Genomic DNA, 15,154 nt, shown 5'->3' on the forward strand with positions numbered 1-15,154 from the left:
TTATTAAAAACTTTCCTTTTTGTGGTATATCCAGACAATGGAATATTATTCAGCACTAATTGGGCTTCCCAGGTGGTTCAGTGATAAAAAGAACCTGCCTGCCAATACAGGAGATGCAAGAGACACAGGTCTGAGCCCTGGGTCAGGAAGATTCCCTGGAAAAAGGCATGGCAACCCACTCCCGTATTCTTGCCTGGGAAATCCCATGGACAGAGGAGCCTGGCAGGCTATAGTCCGTGAGACTGAAAAGAGTTGGATGTGACTGAAGACACAAAAAGAAGTAAGCTATCAAACCAGGAAAAAACATGCAGGAAACATAAATACGCATTATAAAGTGAAAGAGGCCAAATGGAAAAGACTAAGTATTGCATGATTCTACCTATATGGCATCCTAGAAAAGGCAAAAAAAAAAATTGTGGAGAAGACTTAAGAAGGCCAGCTGCTACCAGAAATTAGGAGGCAGGCAGGGATGACTAGGTGGACACAGAGGGTTTTTAAACAGTGAAACTATTCTGTATGTGAATACATGTCATTGTGCATTTGTAAAAACCTATATACTCTAACACACCAAGAGTGAACCCTCAGGCCAACTAGGGACTTTGAGTGATAATGATATATCAACATAGGTTCATCTACTAATATAAGTACCATTCCGGTGGGAGATGTTGATATGGGGAAGTTCTGTGTGTGATGAGGCAGGGAAATTTCTGTATTTCCTACTCAAGTTTGCTATGAACCTAAAAATGCTCTAAATATAAAATCTAGTGACTTCCTTGATAGTCCAGAGGTTAAGACTCTGCCTTCCAATGCAGAGGCACAGATTCGATCCTTGGCCAGGAAACTAAGATCCCATATACCACATGGCACAACCAAAAGAAAAACTGTATCTATAAAGTCTATTTAAAAAAAGAATCATACACATATATACCAAATTTCCTTTTGAACAAGAGCCCTTCTTTTTTATCTTTAATCTCTCAGACACTTAGGCTGTGCAGTACAAAGTTGTGTGAAGAGTGATGAGGAAAGGAAACTAGCAAGGGGATCTTAAAGCCAATTCCTTCCTCTTTACAGAGGGCTGGCTTATTACAAATGAATAAACATCTTTTAAAATAAAAATCACTTTACCATTGAATGATTTATTTATTAACACTCATTGTTCAGAGCAGCAAACAGACAACTGGGGTAAATCAACACTTCTCTGTGTAAACTGGTTACAGAATCCCTAGACTTTTGCTTGTTTTATAATTATTTAATATAATTTTAAAATACCTGGAAGAGAAATTAGAAAGGAAAGTCACCAGCTATGTGCATAAGCAGATCGATAATAGTAATAGAGTATGATGTGCTATTATAAGACAGGTGTTGTGAGAGTTCCTGGGGACCCTGGACTAAGCCAGGAGAGAGGTCTCGAGAGGCCTCTTGGGGGTGATGGCACCTGCCATGGACCTTTGCACAAGAGTAATTCTAGACTGTTCTCTCAAAACACCAGAACAGAGTCTCTGGTGACACTGAATGCACGCAGTGGATCAGAAAGCAGATCAGACAGGACCCCTCTGTCCCCTGTGTGCAATTCTCATTGGTTCAAGAATGATAAAGAAAAGTTAGAGATGTTTTGGAGAAGAGTAATTCAAATAACAAAAGGGATTAACTTCCACGTGGGGACACTGTGTATTTCAACGTACAAATCAATCTCATGAATACATCTCTTGATATCTGGCCAACTACTTTCTTCCATCCCCAACCCAGTCACCAACTGCTGCTGCTGTTTCAATTACTGATGGATAAAAATCAGCAAGCTGCAATTTTGTTTATACAATGCTCTGGAAGAAGACATCCTTGGAAGATGCTTTAGTAGCAAGTCTACTATTGATCTATGTAGTGAAGAGAGGCTAAAACCTGAATGTTCAGGTTTTAGAATTTACATCTAAATAAATATACCTTGGGCTTCCCTGGTGGCTCAGCAGTAAAGTATCTGCCTGCAGTGCAGGAGACCCGGGTTTGATCCCTGGGTCAGGAATATCCCCTGGAGGAGGGCACAGCAACCCACTCCAGTATTCTTGCCTGGAGAATTCCATGGACAGAGGAGCCTGGCAAGCTACAGTCTCTGGGTTCACAAAGAGTTGGAAAGGACTGAAGCAACTGAGTATGCACAAATATACCTTATGTCTTATGCTATTGTAATAGAGCAAAAGGAAATTCAGATTTTTCTTCATCTGAAGCATTTCAAAAAAATGAGGAGAGGATTTGGTTAAACTTTATAAAAATCATGAAAAGCAGAACTGGCCTGTCTTTTCATGTCGCATACCTCCCGGGGAGCCATGCATCATTCGTACAGTGTTCAGTACCCGCGGGGGCTCTGCAGTGTGGTGTCCCTGGAAGCGACACGCATTTGTGTGGCAAATTTCAGAATCTGAGAAGCATGGGGCAACCACTGAAGCGGGAAAAGTGAAAATTTAAGAGAAACTAAATAATAAGAAAATCCTAAATCTTGATTTCTCAAAAAATTGTGCATGCTGAAAATATAAATAGCACAAAATAAGTAATACAGTATTGGATTACAATCCAAAAAATAAAATGACTATCCATGAGTGTATAATGATAATAACAAATGATGGAGTAGATAAATAAATAGGGAAAAAGAGACAAATCTTCCTCACAGAAGAATTTCAAATACCATGCAATACTTTCCCTCCAGAAAAGGGAGCTTAATTCTCCTTCCTCTGAAATGTGGCATGGACTTAGTGACTTATAGCCAAAGAATTGAACACGAGGAGTGAAAAGGAGAACTTTATGGTGAAGAAACGTGGCAGACACAACATTTAAGTGATCAAGGTCAGCATCAGCAATGATAAGCCATGTTGACATCATGTACCCCTAATACCATGTGAAGAAATGGGCACATTAGCCTCTGGTTTTTCTATCCAAAAGCTCACATCCCTAGTCTAACCATGAGAGAAATATCCAACAAACTCAAACTGAGGGTCATTCTACAAAATACCTGACCAGTACTCTTCAAAACAGCCCAAGTCATAGAAAACAAGGCAAGTCTCAGAAATTCACAGACCAGAGGAGTCTAAGATGACGTGACAACTCAACGCAATGGGGTCCTGGGACAGAAGAAAGGTCAAAACAAATAAATTCAGTCCTTGAAAGAACTGTTTTAGTAAGACAGACTGAATACACACAAAAATTTCATTTTAAAAATATGCTGAAAAGAAAACCTCTTGAACAAGTGGAAATGATACAAAACCAACTGAGTAATTAAATGTCAAGGATGAGGTGAAAGGTAGAATAAGTCAAAGACGACTTCCTGGAGGAGGTGAGACTGGGAAAGAGAAAAGAGGAATGTGCTTCAGGTTGGGGGAGGATTACATTGGAGGAGAAGAAGGGGGTGACAGAGGATGAGATGGTTGGAAAGCACAAGCGACTCAATGGACATGAGTTTGAGCAAACTCTGGGAGATAGAGAAGGACAGGGAAGCCTGGCATGCTGTAGTCCATGGGGTTGCAAAAAGTCAGACACGACTTAGCAGCTGAACAATAACAACAATCTGGAGGATGGAAAGTTGTTTCTGAAGCAAGAAAACGTAGAGGCTTGGGCCCATAATACATGGACAATATTGTGAAAAGTTCAGCGTGATCTCAGTTTTCTCCTTCTTTCCTTTAAGAAGGACTCTTCTTAATCCCCCTTGGTTTGGCTTTTCTCTCTTCCCTTAGCTTGAAGATCCTTCATGTCACCTCCCAGCTGTTGAGGACCATGCCCTATGGGATGTTACCTAGCCTTGTTCATGGACTTCCCAGACCTCCGGCCATTTATCACAAATTATCAGCCAGGTATCTCTTGACTTCTCAACTTTAAAACTAACCTTCATTGTGAATGCCTGAGAATGGATTACTATGCTTTCCTTCCGAGAGAGCGTTTATTTTTTAAGTTTCTTTACCTCAAAGAATCACTGTGATATAGCCAAAAAAAGAAACAATTTTATACTAACTATGTAGGTATGTAGCATGGCTGAAGCCTGGATCAGAGAGTAGAAAAGCAATATAGTTAATGATAAGAGAGGCCAGAGTGAAGAGAGGAGGGGTAGGAAGGTACTGGAAACATTAAAAGTTAGACAGTGTAGTTCATCCAAAAGAGGCTTTTCTCAACCTCAGCACTATGGACAGACTCTCTTCTGCAGGGGCACAGAATGGGACGTTAAAGGGGGTGGAAGCATGCCACAGTGACCTTCCGTAGGTTTGTCTCTTGCAAGGTATCACTTCTTGTTTTCTTTTATTCCCATCCATATGTGGGCTTCCCAGGTGGCACAGCGGTAAAGAATCCACCTGCCAAAGCAGGAGATGCAAGAAATACGTGCTCGATACTTGGGTTGGGAAGATAACCTGGAATAGGAAATGGTAACTCACTCCAGTATTCTTGCCTCAAAAATTCCATGAACAGAGGAGACTGGCAGGTTACAGTCCACAGGGTAACAAAGAATCAGACATGCTTGAGCAACTGAGCACACAACATATGCGAGAAACCTGTCTTTGAGGTGGAGTATGAAAAAGTAGCATGACATTTTAAGATGCAGGGGAGAATTTTCAATTAAAATTCTCATTCATAGCAGATAATAACTATGATGACACACTTCCCCTCACTCCATCTCCTGAAGACCTCTGTCCACATTTTATTCCTTTTTTCTTCCCATTCCCCATCCTTTTTCTTTATTGTCACGGTATTTATTCAAGAGATTATTATTATGTATTTATTATGTGCAGAGCCTGTCAGACCAAGAACTGCCAATACCGAGAGACTCCATGCTGCCCTCAGGCCACCAGGCGGTACAAGCAAACCTGGGCAGGTAGCAACAGCAGGAGAGGGAGGGGTGAATCCAGGAGAGGCAGGTGGGATGGGCAGAGGAGGCTGGCAACTGGAGGTGGGCAGAAGTCCCAGCCTCAGTCCTCCAGCCTGAACTAGGGTCATGAATCTAGGCTGCTATGGAAAAAGGACCTGACAGGAAACTCTCCTGAAAGAACCGGGGTCCTAGGCGCCTGACCCACACAGACACTGAGAAGAACAAGGCAGAGCACAGTGATGGGAGCCAGTCCCCACCTGGCCAAGACCCCGGCTCCTCAATAAGGGCAGGGACACTCTGATCAGAGGTGAACACCTCTGCTGCTTCTGCTACTGCTCACTAGGTATAAAGTTCAGACTGACTTAGCTGAGCTAAGCCAGCTCAGCTCTGGCCTCTGCTCCCAGCATTCCAGTGGTCCAGGAGCAGGGCTGGCCCCAAGCCTTCTGGAGGCCGGCATCCAAGCATATCCTCATCCTAAACGTAGAAGAGGGAAACAGTATTGAACAAAATAGGAAAGAGAAAGGAGAATGCTGATGCCTTGTGACGCTTAGAACTCTGCTTTCTCAATCACCTGTATCCTTAATAAGAGAGCTTGGGTTATCGTGTGTGAGTGTGTGTGTGTGTGTGTGTGTCTGAAAGAATAAGCGATTTCTTCTCTGGTACCACATAAAGTCTCACAATATATCCATTCTATGAAATAAGTGTGCTTGACCTGATTTCCATGGCTGGGTTTGGGGAAATCTGTGACTCTGAAACTGTAAGCACTAGTAAATTCTTCCTTCTTAGCAGAGAGGTCCTCAGCTTTCTTCAGCTTTCCAATGAATCTGTGACCCATGTAGCTTGAAAATAGCTGTGCTGTAAGAGGATCTTGGGTGATTGATATGTGACAGAGAAAGACCTCTCTAATCATTTCACCCGTTCTTTTCCTTATTTCCTCCCTTTTTGAAAGCCCCTTTACAGTGAGTATTCTCTCAAAAATCCATTTTAGAACACAGAGGAGTATAAATCAGTAACATAGGGTCTGATTCCATCCAAACAACTTTAAACACTAGCATACCATACCAATGACTTTCATTATCTTAATTCTCACAACTACCCTAAAAACTAGAAGTTTTCCCTCTGCTTTTGCTGACAAAGAAACTGAGGCTCAGAGAAGTGAAGTGACTTGCCTAAAGACCCACAGCAAGTAAACATTGTGCTGAGACATAAAACTTTTCCTCTGATCCTGGGAACAGCAAGTTATCTTTCCAACTATCCCATAATCCTGCCAGACTGCAGCATGAAGACAAAGATCACGGTGATCAGAGATTTACCAGGGTCTGTTATATACCACTGATAATTCTTCAAAACCACATAAATCTCTGCATCATCCCATGCAGATACATTTAACTAATACAGAAACTGAGGTCAAGAAGAGACAGTGTCAAAAATAAACTCAAAATGGATTAAAGATCTAAACAAAAGACCAGAAACTATAAAACTACTAGAGGAAAACACAGGCAAAACACTCTCCGACATAAACCACAGCAGGATCCTCTATGACCCCCCTCCCAGAATATTGGAAATAAAAGCAAAAATAAACAAGTGGGACCTAATTAAAATTAAAAGCTTCTGCACAACAAAGGAAACTATAAGCAAGGTGAAAAGACAGCCTTCAGAATGGGAGAAAATAATAGCAAACGAAGCAACAGACGAAGAATTAATGTCAAAAATATACAAGTAACTCCTGCAGCTGATTCCAGAAAAATAAACGACCCAATGAAAAAGTGGGCCAAAGAACTAAACAGACATTTCTCCAAAGAAGACATACAGATGGCTAACAAACACATGAAAAGATGCTCAACATCACTCATTATCAGAGAAATGCAAATCAAAACCACAATGAGGTACCATTTCACGCCAGTCAGAATGGCTGCTATCCAAAAGTTCACAAACAATAAATGCAGGAGAGGGTGTGGAGAAAAGGGAACCCTCTTACACTGTTGGTGGGAATGCAAACTAGTACAGCCACTATGGAGAACAGTGTGGAGATTCCTCAAAAAACTGGAAATAGAACTGCCATATGAGCCAGCAATCCCACTGTTGGGCATACACACTGAGGAAACCAGAATTGAAAGAGACATGTGTACCTCAATGTTCATCGCAGCACTGTTTATAATAGACAAGACATGGAGGCAACCTAGATGTCCATCAGCAGACAAATGGATAAGGAAGCTGTGGTACATACACACAATGGAATATTACTCAGCCATTGAAAAGAATACATTTGAATCAGTTCGAATGAGGTGGATGAAACTGGAGCCTATTATACAGAGTGAAGTAAGCCAGAAAGAAAAACACCAATACAGTATACTAACGCATATATATGGAATTTAGAAAGTTGGTAAAGATAACCCTGTATGCGAGATAGCAAAAGAGACACAGATGTATAGAACAGTCTTTTGGACTCTATGGGAGAGGGTGAGGGCGGGATGATATGGGAGGATGGCATTGAAGCATGTAAATTATCATATGTGAAATGAATCACCAGTTCAGGTTTGATGCATGATACAGGGTGCTTGGGGCTGGTGCACCAGGATGACCCATAGGGATGAGATGGGGAAGGAAGTGGGAGGGGGGTTCTGGAAGGGGAACACATGTACACCCATGGCGGATTCATGTCAATGTATGGCAAAACCAATACAGTATTGTAAAGTAAAAAAGTAAATTTAAAAAAAAAAAAAAGAAGAGACAGTGTCAGCAAAGTCAAAAGTGCAGGGGGCTAGATTTATTGATCATTGTTTCTTCTGAGGCCTTTCAACAAATAACAGCAATGGAGAACAGTCACTGAAAGTTAAAATTCAGTGTACAAAAACCTGTGTTGATAATCTCAGAGTTGGACTGTCTTGAATCTCTTGGGGCTTGTAGGGTTCCAAACAGGCAGTTCTACCCAGCCAAGAATTAGGGCTGTTAATAAGATTACTTAAGCAGAAAAAAACCACTATTGCCTCTATTACCTGGAAACTTCAGGCATCTTGTTTTTCTTAAGAGGTTTCTTTGGTCTGACTTATCTGGATAATCCCCTGCCTCCCAGCTTTGTTTTGCTTGATGCCACTCTAATCATAAAGGAGTTGGTATTTTTGCAGCAAAATCATTTAAAATTTTATGGAAAGAGTGCAATGAAAATAATTTTCAGCAGGGCAAGGGTTTCTGCTAAAAAGGATTCTCGAACACACACACACACACAATTAGGGATTCTTTTGCTGTGTGGAAAGAACACCCTTATTTTATCTATAGCCTTTTAAAGGTCCCTTCATCTCACATAGAAATGTTGCATAATGTAAACATAGATCATGTTTATGATCAGTTCATTTTGCCCTTGTTCAGTGATCTCCTTCCTTCCCTCTCTCTTTCTCTCCCTCCCTTCATTTCTTCTTGCCGTTCAGGGCTTCTAAAAGCCCCAACAAATATCTGAAGAGCTGCGGTACCCACAGCAAGTCCTCATTCTGTTATGAGCTGGCAAGACACACAATGCCAGCCCCGCTCAGTCATCTCCTTGTCAAGTCTGCCTCTCCACCTTCCCATCCTCATTCCAGGAGCCTATTAAATTAATGAGATAGAAGTCCGCGCTACAGCGGTCGCCGTGTTATTGGTGTACAGCACCGGTGCTGTTACAGTGTGCCTGTTTTCTCTCCTGGGACGTTTAATTTCCGCTTCTCAAATGAGCTGCGAAGCTGTGAGGCCTGGCAGTGTTCGTCCCCGGCACTCCGTGATGCAGATAATGAGGATACTGATAGGTGCCTAGGAGACTGTGATGGCTCCGAGTGCAACCATGGTCTGATAATGCTTTACGCCAGTAGTGTCACAGCGGAGCCACTATCATCCCGCAAGGAATGGTTCATCTTTATGTGTAATACAGCAGCTGTCACCTAAATGGCTAATGGGGAAGCAAAGTAGAACCGGAGTGCTAGTCATCTTTGTCACTTAATAATTTTAAAGGTATCAGACTTCAGTGGCTCCTGCAAGTTCCAGTAAAAGCGTGCTTGCCGGTTTTATGCTGTTTGTGGTGGCTTTAAACATGGATGGAGAGATCTGTGGTGCTCTTCTGTGCAAATCTAATTTAGTATCGTTTGAATAGCCGAGTGATTAAAATGTATTATAGGTATAAGATGCTGCGATGGTGGAGTGCCTGCATTTAAGAGGAAGATTTATTGGGCTTGCAGCCTCCACTGTGAACCTCCTACAACCACATTAGCTAACATCTGTTGGAAAATGTCGACACCAGGGCAGAAGACATGCACGCGGAATGTATGCTTTCTTGAGTTGGAACAGCAAACCGGAAACACGGCTTGCACTTGCAATTTAAATTAATTAGTCATGGGACCTGTGTCTGCATGGGCACACGCAGGCATGCATGAGGGTATATGCGTGTGTGAAGGGTCATGCGTGGGTACAGCCAGGTACATACAAACACGCATCCTTTCTAATTAACATCCAACCCTGCAGAGTCGGAAGTGAAGTATGATTGGATTTAAGGAGCAGGGTAATAAGAATGGGACAGTTAATACAAACGATGTCAGTGTTGACACTGCCCCATTAGTATTTCCTGGCAGATTATTTTGTTTGCTTTGCCTAAGTGCACAAGATTATAGGGGATGATTTAGTAGGCTAGGGCACTGGATTCTGAAGGCAAGCCAAGCTAATTTCAATCACACCTACAACCAGACTGTTAATCTTAGGGGAGTTACTGCACCTGTGCTGGCAGAGGTTAAGAGGCCAGAGATTCTAGAAGGCACAGATAGAGTGGTTGTCCAGGGGAAGGGAGAGCAGTAGAATGGACTCATAATTCTCTTAGGGGATAAATTGACAGACATTTTGAAATCTGAAAAATATGCTCCTAGATAAGTGTGAGATATACCTTCCAAACAAACACAAAATGTGTTCCAAGGAAATATCGGTCAGGAAACAGTCAAGAGTGCTTGCTAACTGATGGGAGGGAGTCACATGCATGTGAAATGTGTTTAGGCAGCACTGCATATTGCTTTCCTCTCTTTGCATCACTGAGTGGTTTGGATGTATTGTCAAATGTGTGTCCTCTAGGAAAAAAATAACCGGGTAGGCTGGGGGAACTGAGGTTCCGAATGCTTTTAAACATTTTCACTTCATCTCTGCCTTCCTAACCATTTTGCTATTCTGTTTGTAAACCTCTGGTCAAAGCTACTGAGAAACTTCAATACTGTAATCAACTTTCCTCTAATGACTGAGCTTCTCCCGCTGAAATCACTCACTGGAGGACCTTAGGTGATCATGCACTGGGGCGGGACAGCGGGTGGTGGTGGTGGAAGGGGGTCCACAGGTATAAATGTTTGGCTCAGGTCCCTAAAGTCTCCACCTTATTTACAGCACATCTCAGAGGATGTAGTCATAGCTGACTGTTTTGAATAAATATGTAGATTTTAAACAAGGTTTTTAAAAGCACTCTCATGTTTGTGAAGCCTGAGCCAAAAACAGGTATTGACACAAGTGTTGGAAACGTTTACTAACACCTGCAGTCAGTCTCCTCGGTCCTGTGTCTCTTGGCAAGTAAGAAAAGAAACATAGATATAACAGAGTCATCAAAAAAAAAATTAGACTGGTAATGCAAAAATGGAAAAAGTTTGCTTTTGCCTAATGGAACAACACGATGTTCAACATATATTAAAATTGGTAAAAATTTCTTCAATATTCATGAGAAAATTGTTAATCACCATCAGCTCTTTGGGAAAAGAGCTTATGGACATGATTAACAAGCTCTATGCAAAGTCCATTCAAATTTAGCCTTCCTTAAAGCCCACTTTGGAGAAGGAAATGGCAACCCACTCTAGTATTCTTACCTGGAAAATCCCATGGACAGAGGAGCCTGGTGGGCTACAGTCTGTAGGTGTGCAAAGAGTCGGACACGACTGAAGCAACTTAACACACACACACACACAGAGTCCACTTATTATAAAATGTTATATTTTAGGTCAGATCTTCATTTCATTGCCATTTCAATGGGAAGCACTGTATCTGTGCTTTGAAAATCACAGAAAAGATGATTTTTCTCAAGGTAGGAGCTTGAAAGTCAGTATTATCAGCATTTTTAAAAACGAAAGTGAACATATGAAATGTCTTACTTTTCTCATTTATTCAAACCAAAGGTTGGGCTCCACACAGAGCGCAGAGGTAATGATTGTGTATCTGTTGCTGTAACACAGCGAACTGGGAAGAACTAACTACGTGCAATTCAATAAAGTATATTTAGCATATTTTCATTGCACCAAATATCAGCTGATCCACCTCTTATTAGTATAAATGGCATAGATTAGTGTCAGGCATTTTCAACAGTGAAGAAATTACAGGAGTCTGCAAGGCTCATTAGGCTCTGGCTGCATGTTAACGAGGGGCCAGGCCTTATTAATAAGAAGAGGAAAAGATAAAGCTAAGCTGAGAGGAAAAAAAGGAACAAAATTCTCCTTTAAAAATTCGCCAGCATTTAAAAAGTAACTGGACTGCACTGGGTGAGTCTTTTCCTTCCTGATTTTCTAGACATTTGTGAAGATCTGTACTGCTCTGTATTTATTTTTTGCCACATGTAAAAAACATTATTCCGTCTCAGTCAATGTCAAATACATAACAGAAACCATGTTATTTAAACAAGTGAGATGGCTGTCAACTTATGCTTTCGATTAGCCATTCTGGAGTCACGTTCAGGTCATGTGTTTACACCTCCACGTTCTCCCGCCACAATCATTTAAAGAAGATAGGGAAATAACCTGCCTCAGCCTTCTGCAATAAGAGCATCTCTGTCTCCTCCCAGCTTCCACACCTCACTGTGTTTGAATATCTCAGTGGCAACATTAGAAGAGTAATCTTCCTAGGAAAGGAAAGGAAAGAAGAACCTTTGGTGTCACATCCAATGAAGGTTGTCTCTGTTAACCCAAAGGTCAGTGTGATGAATTCTAATTGGAGAAAAACAACTCCTTAATTGGCACTAGGCTTAAAGTTTGAGAAATTATCAATAAAGGCTGACACCAGAGTACAGGGAAGATAAGAGCTATAACAAAACAGTAAAACTAAGGGTCTTGGCTAGAGGCCATGTTGATTGGGAATTGTGTCCAAAGGCAAAGAACTGCAAGCAAAGGAAAACCCTCCAGGTTCAGTATATGCTACAATATGCTTTTGAAAAAGGGAGAAAGAAGTTATATACTTGTTAGTCTTTAAAATCATACACATTCACAAACATTCATGTACACACACTTACATGGAGCAATTTTATTGCACAGCTTTTTAAAAGCAATACCAGAATAAATATAAATGATCAATTTTTAATGTATAAATTAAAACCGCTCACACTCTGCAGTTCTGTGGAGCCTTTCATCCAAGCATATGTCAATGTTTCTTTTAAGCTACACTCTTATAAAAAGATATGGGATTTCTAGGTGGCACTAGTGGTAAAGGACCCACCTCCCAATGTGGGTTACATAAGAGCCATGGGTTCAATCCCTGAGTAGGGAAGATCCCCTGGAGGAGGGCATGGCAACCCACTCCAGTATTCTTGCCTGGAGAATCCCCATGGACAGAGGAGCCTGGAGAGCCATAGTCCATGGGGTCGCTGAGAGTCGGACATGACTGAAGTGACTTAGCATACATGCATGTTATAAAAGATAAGCTTTACATTAAAGGAAAAATAACTGTGCTTAAGTAATAGTCTATTATTGAACAGTCAGCGGTAATTAATTTAGAGTTTCAGGATGTTTTGAATCATCCTTCATTATGTTTATAATATTATCCCCAAAGCTGAGAAATCACATTTCTTTCCTATCCATTTCCCTTCATTCTGGTTCACCATATTGATTTCTCCCACTGTGTTCAAAATGAAAGCGAAATGGTCATGACTCCTGAGGCATGTCTGAACCAGCATTATCACTGCTGTCCTTATAGTTCCAAAGCACTGCCATCTTTGGTAGGTGACAGTTGTAAGGTGAGATGACTGTAAGGTGAGATGGCTAGATCTCAGCACCACGCCCATTCTGTAACTGCGACATGTCTGCATCCTATGTGCCAACAGAAATGAGTGGATTCTGGGAGGTAGAGCGCTAAGTATCCAAAACCCTCCAACTACCACTGCCTCAAGTTGCTTTGGGTGACTGAGACAGTGGTAACTGGCATCTTAATCTACATTAATTTTTTTTAAGCTTCTTTTCTCTACTTCACATAACCTGTTTTCACAGACCAATAATTGGTTGCAAATTATTGCAGATATGCAATAATACATTTAGAAGTATTTTCTCCTAGTAAAATTGTGTGTACATACAAAATTATACCCTCACATATTTGAATATATGCTTATATCAACACTAGTTTTTAGGTACTGGATAAGGCATTTTCTGAGATAGTTAAAGCAAGTTTCTGGAAGGCAAATTTTTAAAAAATTAAGAATTATGTTAATGTGTCCATTTTAACCATATCAGTTTCATCAAGGCAACTTCTGTGAAATAATTCCCCAAAAGTTCCTCACAGAGTCAACTGACGGAAGCAATTGTCTCTATTCTCTTTTTAATCTTTAATATGGAGACATAGACATATTTTTTGATCGTTATCTTTCAAAGCAGGTTTTCACCAACAGAACTCGAATCCAGTTCAAGGAAACATTGAGAAGCTCAAACCTCCCCAATCCGCATCATGAGAGATCGTGTGTATTACTTGATTTTCTAAAGTGACAAGACATACATTAAAAAAAAAATTTCTCTTATTGTTACATTTCAGGCACGTTTACTGTTAGCTGCTTGGCTTCATTATGTATCATAGTCTGAATCTACAAATCAAGTATAATTAGACTTAGCGAACTGATTGGATTTCTAATTAAGCTACATTGGAAACAATGCACAATCAGTAAATACTCTGACTAGGTACATTTTAAAGAGCAACTCTTGGGCTTTTTGCTGATGACTAGACACCAGTGTCATTAAATTTGTTGGTGGCAAGCAAATTTTAAAGCTAAAATAGAGGCAATTAGTAAAGATCTTGAAATATTTAATCACGTTTGTCCAATTAGTGTGCAATTAGGCAGTGGTGTGGCGTGGGACAGGCATTCTGCTTCCATGCTTGGTGCAGAAGGATCCCTTTGAAATTTTGCTGTTTAGTTTATTGATATATAAAAAGGAAGTTATGGTTGTAATTTCCAATTTAAAAAAAATACTGTGCAGATGGTCTGACTATATATTTAACAATGTTAAACAAATCCAAACAAGGGAAGCATGTTACCTGAAATTACACAGCTGTGATCTGTGAATAAGCTCTGGATCATGGTAGATTACAGCTGTGCTTATCTCGATCCTTGAAAACCGCCAGGCATTTCTGGAGAAATCGGGAACCTGATAAGCTCGCCTAACAGGTCTTAGAATGATTGGCAGCTCCTTGACCAGAGGCACCCTTTCTGGTGGTTAGCTTAGCTTCTAGCTCAGCACCGCTCAGTTAAATCTGATGAAGAGGGAGAGATGGGAAGAGATCCTGTAAGAAGTTGACTTAGAAGGTATCAGTAAGCTGGACAGCAATGTTATAATACCTAGTGTTCCCATTGCAAACCAACAACTCCTGTCTACTCAGCAATACCCTTAGGAAGGGGCCATGTTAGTGGGAGGTTTGGTATGCCCACTGCAAAAGAAGAATGTCCCTTGTTTTGAACACTTAATTTGCATTGCTGTGTGATGTGCTTAGTCACTTAGTTGTGTCCAACTCTTTGAAACCCAATGAACTGCAGCCTGCCAGGCTCCTCTGTCCATAGGGATTCACCAGGCAAGAATACTGGAGTGGGTTGCCATGCCCTCCTCCAGGGGATCTTCCCAACTCAGGGTTTGAATCCAGGTCTCCCACATTGCAGGCGGATTCTTTACTGACTAAGCTACCAGGGAAGCATAATTTGAGTTGCCCTACCACAAAACTTTAGTTTTGAAGGAAAGCAAAGGACATTTTCCTGATATCCTTATTTGGATAATCTCTGAAAAGGCAATAACCGTTTCTGTTTTAAGAGAAGGTTATGAAAAGGTCACAAGGCCATTTGCATCTCAGGCAGCCGATCAACCTCAAAGACACCTGTAAAGTGTCATTCCAAGAAGCTGTCAGATAAGACAATGAGATGATGGTAAGAGAAATCAAGGAACATAAACGGTGGGAAGGGGTCGTTGGGAATAGGAAAGGAGGGGATTGAAGGGAGTGGAAGGATGTACTAAGGGCTCCCCAAACTCCAGGATCTAATGTCTGATGATCTGAGGTGGAGCTGATGCAATAGTAATAGAAATAAAATGCACAGTAAGTGTA

General features: G+C 41.1%; 1 protein-coding gene across 14 annotated transcripts in view; it reads right to left on the bottom strand.

Moving 5' to 3' along the window:
* The window catches only part of LOC145516674 (uncharacterized), a 201,996-nt gene that overhangs the window by 180,776 nt on the left and 6,066 nt on the right, over positions 1–15,154 (bottom strand). For 10 of the 14 annotated variants that reach the window (XR_014061642.1, XR_014061643.1, XR_014061641.1 and 7 more), the window contains exon 2: positions 14,102–14,317. The gene's annotated coding sequence lies outside the window, so the exon portion shown is untranslated. Of the gene's footprint in view, positions 1–11,610; positions 11,712–14,101; positions 14,318–15,154 lie in introns of all 14 variants that reach the window. The other 4 variants (XR_014061647.1, XR_014061648.1, XM_081518074.1 and 1 more) reach the window with 2 other exon arrangements.

This window comes from Giraffa tippelskirchi, chromosome 8 (assembly GCF_054371585.1).
Source record: "Giraffa tippelskirchi isolate mGirTip1 chromosome 8, T2T-mGirTip1v1.2.pri, whole genome shotgun sequence".
Classification (NCBI taxonomy): domain Eukaryota; kingdom Metazoa; phylum Chordata; class Mammalia; order Artiodactyla; family Giraffidae; genus Giraffa; species Giraffa tippelskirchi.